Raw genomic sequence first — 6498 nt, forward strand, 5'->3', positions numbered from 1 at the left:
AGACTGTTACAGGATTACACACGTGCCAGGATAGAACTGATAGTTCCTGTAGGCTCAGGGGTCTAAACTGGCCATGATTTTTTTAGCAATCCTCAGAATCTGCATCAGCTTTTCTCACAGAGTTGACCAGAATGCAAAACTCAGGACTGGGTGTGATCATCTTCAAGTGAAAGGGGCCAGTGCCTTTGAAGAGCCAGTCGAAGCATGAAACTGTGATTTTCCCCAAAGTGTAATACTGTGTTTATTTAGAGTGGCAGCAAACAAATCATCAGGAAACACTTTCTGTTCCTGGTGGAAAAATGGTTTAGCCAAGTGTGGAAATCTCATTACGCCCACAGCCATCTGTGAGAAAGAAGAGAAAGCAGTCAGTCCATTTCATTTTAACAGTGGTAAAGGAAATGCTTTCTTGGTGTGGCTCCAGATCCACAGCATCACAAATCATTAACACAAGGGCGGGGAGGCTTCAAAGACCTCCCAGTCAGGATGTCAGCACTGAACTCACACCCTGGGCAGGCAGAGCTGCTCCTGCAGAGCCACAGCAGTGAGAAAAAGCACTTGGGACTCGTGAGAAGATCATCAAGAGTGACCTCTTAACCAAGCTCCTTCCATGGACTCAAATTCTTTTGCACTTTCTCTTCTACGATACCCCTTTTAGGGCTGAAGAGAAGGAAACTGTTTAGAAGGTCTTTTTCTGAGAGAAGCAGACAGTCATTTTAATTTAAAGAAATATTGAAATAGAAATTAAAAAAACCCTTGAGGAGGTCTGCTGTCATAGAAGTTATGAGGATCAAACTAATAAAAATCTGTTAAGTCATTGCAACCTTTTATAATCAAATTTTCTCTAATATCCAAGTAAAGGTAGTCTAAATACAGCTGTATATGTATTTATTAATCCAAACTGGTTTACAGTTTAATTGCTTAGTTTTTCAGGGCTGAAGTTTCTCTTGCAAAGCTGAAAAAGAAGTTAATGCTTATGTTCAAATTTGAACAAAAGATTTTCCTCAAGCACCAAATTGCAGAACTTGAAACTTTGGAAAAGGAAGAAGTTGGGAAATTTTTTTCTTTATCCAGCCTGCCTCATTTCTGCCATTCCTTTGGGGTTTTTGGTTAGTTCTTGGTGGTTTTGTGATCACAGCCTCTCACTTGGCAGTGACTCACTCACCACCTTCAACAGAAAAAATTTCTTCTCTATATTTAGCCTGAGTTGATCTTCTTTCTGTTTGATTCATTGCGCCTTGTCCTACCACTCCCTACCCTTGTAAAAAAATCCTTCTCCAGCTTTCCTGTGAGGCCCCTGCAGGTACTGGAAGGAGCTCTAAGGTCCCTTCAGAGCTTTCTTTTTTCCAGGCTGGACAATCTGTCCTTGGAGCAGAGGTTCTCCATCCCTCTAGTTGTAAGACTCTGTGTCTGGGCAGAATGTTGAGGTCCAATCTGGCGAGCTATGGACCCCAGCCCACGCAGTCTTGCACGGACAAAGGCAAAAGACCAGGAGTGCTCTTCTCCATGTGGGCACCAACACCCTGCCTTTATTTTCCAAGGTGGGAAAGAGGCCAGCCAGCTGTCTCTAGGGGGCTTTAAGAGCTCGGAAAGGGGTTGGAGGAGAAGGACTGCAGCCAAAGGGATACAGGTGAGGAGGGGCGAGGGGAGGGGTAACCCAGGAAGAGACCACCAAGGCTGACACGTGCCCTGGGTCGGGGGAAGGGGACGACGGTGTGGTCATAGGATACAAATCATGGGAACAGTGCAAACTACCAAACACCCAGTGCAAGCAACTAAATAAGTATTTAGTGCAATACAACATCTAGTCATCTTTAGGGCCTCCTCTGTGCTGGCTCCAGCAGGTCCCTGTGGTTCCTGTGCTGGGAGCCCAGGGCTGGATGCAGGGCTCCAGGTGGGTCTCAGCAGAGCAGAGCAGAGGGGCAGAATCCCCTCCCTGCCCTGCTGCCCACGGGGCTCTGGGTGCAGCCCAGGACACTGGTTTGGCTTGCTTTTTCAGGAGTTTCCAGGATTCCTAAAATACTCAACATTCCCAAGCATATGTCTGTTTACACTTCACATAGAATAAATGTTTAAAAACAAATTAACTTTGTTTCTTTTAATTTTTGGTTAGTGGCTGGCATGGGAAATCTTCAAAGCAGCCTCTTCAGGAAAATAAGAAAAGTGAAGAATAACATCACCAGACAGAGCACCCAGCAGGGCACAGCCAGAGCCCATCCCAGAGCTCCCAGCAGGGCACAGCCAGAGCCCATCCCAGAGCTCCCAGCAGGGCACAGCCAGAGCCCATCCCAGAGCTCCCAGCAGGGCACAGCCAGAGCCCATCCCAGAGCTCCCAGCAGGGCACAGCCAGAGCCCAGGGAGGGGATGGGCCTCGCCTGGGTCCTGCTGGGCCCTGCAGGTGGAGAAGGATGGGAAGGTTCTTCCGTGCATCCTGAGGAGGGAATCAGAGCTGGAACCTCCTGTGAGGAGCAGCTGAAGTCTTTGGGCTTGTCCACTTTGGAGAAAAGGAGGTTGAGGTGTGCCCTCACTGCTCTCTGCAGCTTCCTGAGGAGGGGAAGGGCACGGGGAGGTGCTGAGCTCTTCTCCCTGGCATCCAGGGGCAGGATGCATGGGAATGGCTCAGAGCTGAAGCAGGAGAGGTTCAGACTGGATACCAAGAAGCATTTCCTTACCACAAGGCTTGTGGGTGGTCACATAGGAGAACAGGCGTCCTGGAGAGATGGTTGGTGCCCCAAGTCTGTCAGTGTTCAAGAAGCATTTGGACAGTGCCATTAGCAATAGGTTTTAACCTTTGCTCAGTCCTAAAATGTTCTTTGTATTAGCAAAAAGGTCTTTGGAAGTGGCAGTTGGATTAGATAATTGTTATAGGTCCCTTCCAACCATAGCAGTTCTGATCTATTAATTTCATTTAATTTCATTTCTCTACTGTGATATTGAAATGCCAGGTTAATTTTGTTAATCAAGCAGTGAGAGAGCAGTGCAGCACCTGCCAATTAATGGCAAGATGCTGGGAAAAGTGATGAACTTTACACTGAGGGTCATTAACCCCAGCAGCTCTTGGCATCTTTTACCACAGTCACTATGTAAGAAACCTCATTTTAAACGTTAAAATCCTATTTTCTTCCCTGCACAAAACATGTAAAAGTACAAATTCACTTTTGAGTTTTAAACCTGCACATCTGCATGTGCATATTACCCACTAGATACAGGATCACCCAGAGGTTTCTCAGCTGTGGTTGAGTTGGTGGCTCTCTGTCAGCTCTGTGGCTGATGCAGGAGCGCTGCTCAGGCAGGGTGGCAGCAGGATGCCTTCTGTTGTCACTCCCTGCAGGACACCAGGGCAGATGCTCCTCAGGGCTGGGGGGGCAGCAGGACCAGGGCAAGCCCAGCTCAGCTGCCCCTGAAGATGGAAACAAGGGTCTTCAGCTGTGGAATTTCATTGATCCTACACAGGCTTCAAGAAATTTTATGTAGCATTGGAATGTGTACACAAGATAAATCTGCACTACAATTTGTAAAATTTTGTAGGAAAAAGGAACAAAACTTCACTACTATCCTAACAATAAATACAACTCTAAATCTTCTTTAGAAATAATTTTTCCAGTTTGAGATAACACACAGGAGGTAAAGCAGAAGAAAACCCTGAGCCTCACCTGGGAACTTTTCAAATACACTAAAATAAGGGAAGGACTTTTTTCTTTTTCTGATCTAGAAAGACACAACTAATAGATGGAAGGAAAGTTCAAAAAGTACTTAAATTTGAAAAGGGCCTGCCTTGTAATTATGTGCACCCTCCTACCACCAATATCTTGTATGACATTTAAAGAAGTGGCCAGAGTGGGTTTCCCAACCAAGACTTAAAAATCAATGGTAGGAAAAATTTACACTACCAATGAGGGATTCTGTAATTGGGATCAGTTGTCCAAAGGAAAAACTTAGCCTGTGTATGGCTGGTCTGGAAAGTTTGGTCTGGATGGCTCAAAGGCTGAACACAGACTGAATAACAACTTCTGCACCAATTATTTCATGTGGATTTCAACACGAAGGGAAGGAAAGGGATCCTCTCTCTCTTGAGTGGAGCAACAGCAGTACTTTAGGACAGCAAATAAAATGCCTGGATGAGGAGTGATCTGAATCACCCAGAACTTGGTATTATGTGAATCTGTCCTGCAGTTTGTCAGTGGACAGGGAACTGCAGGGGCTCATCACACAGGTGACCTTGGATCTGAACATCCTCCTCCACATGAAACTATTCAAAATAAAAAAGCTCTCACAAATAAGAAGCAAATAGATTTTCTCAAGGATTCATCACACTTTACCTGTGCTCACAGAATACATTAAGTCTAAGCAGGAAACCCACTAAATGTCTCCCTCCACACATGTATTTCTGGCTTTCAGGAATTTAAGTGCAGTGAAGGAGTATTTCTGTGCAATCACGAATGCTAACAAGAGAACAAAACATGCGAAACAAGAGACTGAAAGAAGACTTGATCAAAGAAAACGTAAGTCTTCAGTCTGTGCTTGTGAAGTCAAAATGAAAAGCAGATGGCCCCCTATATGGTTTCCCCAAAATAAATTACATGTAGTGACAAAATGGGTCTGTTTCCAGCAAATTTTGTAGCCTTTGATAGTTGAGATGAGAAATACAAATAAGGGATAGGTAAAACAAATTCAGAGGCCCTCTTGAGAGAAGAGAAAGGAGGAAGTGCATTGAAAGTGAGGTGACGGACAGACAGTGTGGGGAGTGAGGTGCAGCCCGCACCAGCAGCGACCCCCGCAGCACAGCTGGGTGCTGGTTCTGCAGCTGCTGAGAGGCACAGGCTGCACTGCAGGCACAGCTGCAGCACCCTGCTCATGGCCAGGCCCCGGGAAAGTGGGGCTGAAATCAGACCAATCACCTTTCCAGACTGTAGGAAGCAGGATCTTATTTCAAAACAGGAATATGAGCCTTTCAACACAGCCGCACAAAGACAGTGATTGGGAGAAGTTCCTTTGAAGCCCAACCAGGCTGCTTTAAAGAAGAGGCCGCTGAAGTAAGGAGTGACACGGGTCACTCGGCGCCAGACTCTGGCGACGTCCCTCCCCTGGGACGGCTGCCACGGGCACAGCGCACCCTTGGGCCGCCGCCCTGCTGGCCTTGGTGGCCCGAGCCAGCGCAGCCCCTCGCAGGACGAGCCCTCCCGTGCCCCGAACCGGCCCGCCAGGCAAGGAGTGTCTGGAGCAGATCTGACCTCACAGCCTGGGCAGCTGTGAGCAGGGCATGCAGCTGAATAACGCAGAAATTAGAAATGATGTGGTTATGTCTGAAGGGGGGAACGCAGACTGGCAAGAAGTCTCCCAGAATAATCAAAAAATGCATTCCCTGGATGATTTACTGATGCCCAGGCATGATTTGAGCACTGTGAGCATAGTGAAAAAGGAATCAACAAAGTCTGTGCAAATTCTAGGATTAAAAACTTTCAAGTTTCATTTTGGAAGGGTCCAGACTGAACTCTTAAAACATTTATTTTAAATAAATGAAATATTAAAATACTATGAACTTATTTGTATATAACAATAACATTTTAATATTTAGTCAAGGAACCATGAGATCTAAAAATTTGCTACTTACATTAAGAACTCACCCATTACAACTCAGAACAACTTCAATGATAAGATGACAAATTCTCTGAAGGATATGGAAATGCTCATATGACCATGGTGTGGCTCTTTGGTGAGCAGAGGAACACTAGGATTTAGGAATTGTGGCTTGGGCTCCTGCTGTGTGTAGGGCATGAGAGCTCAGGAGTGCTGGGACACAGGAAAGCACAGAAAAGGTGTTTGTCTGAATTCAGCATCACTGAGATCCACCTGGGGCTCGGAGTCAAAGCAAAGGATCAGCTGAACTCAACCATTTGTTTCCCTGGAATGTCATTAACACATGCACGGGGCAGATCCTGCTGTTAACCAGCACCAGATGAGCCAGACCTGATTCAAAACTTTTTTTTTGACATGAGCCACAAACACAATAAAGAACTATTTCAGGGCTGCAAGGTATTTCATGTTAGAGCTACTGTTTAGCACAACATAATTATTCCACAGTAACAATATTCTCACTAGTGACACCACAATAGCAAAACAAAGGCTAAAGTTTGACTCAAATTTTAAAAATTTAAATGTCTTTTTTTTAATGGCCACACCTCACTAAAATACTTATGCTGAATATTTCCCATGCTTACATTTGTACACATTAGAGTGGTTAATAAAAGCAATAATGAACCTCAAAAATACAAAAGGGTGTTGCTGAATCATTTAAAAAAATACTTGTAATTACAGTTATATCAAAAACTATTGTGATCTTGAAAATATTCAAGAATTATTCTGCAATTTTACAGTATGAAGTGGAAGATTAAAAATAATAATTTAATTCTTATTAAGATTGTGGAAGTGTCTGTGTTTTCTTAAAAAGTACAATATGGCTAGTGTTAATTCTAAAAGCTTGGTAATACTACTTTGTTAGGT

This window comes from Ammospiza nelsoni, chromosome Z (assembly GCF_027579445.1).
Source record: "Ammospiza nelsoni isolate bAmmNel1 chromosome Z, bAmmNel1.pri, whole genome shotgun sequence".
Classification (NCBI taxonomy): Eukaryota; Metazoa; Chordata; class Aves; order Passeriformes; family Passerellidae; genus Ammospiza; species Ammospiza nelsoni.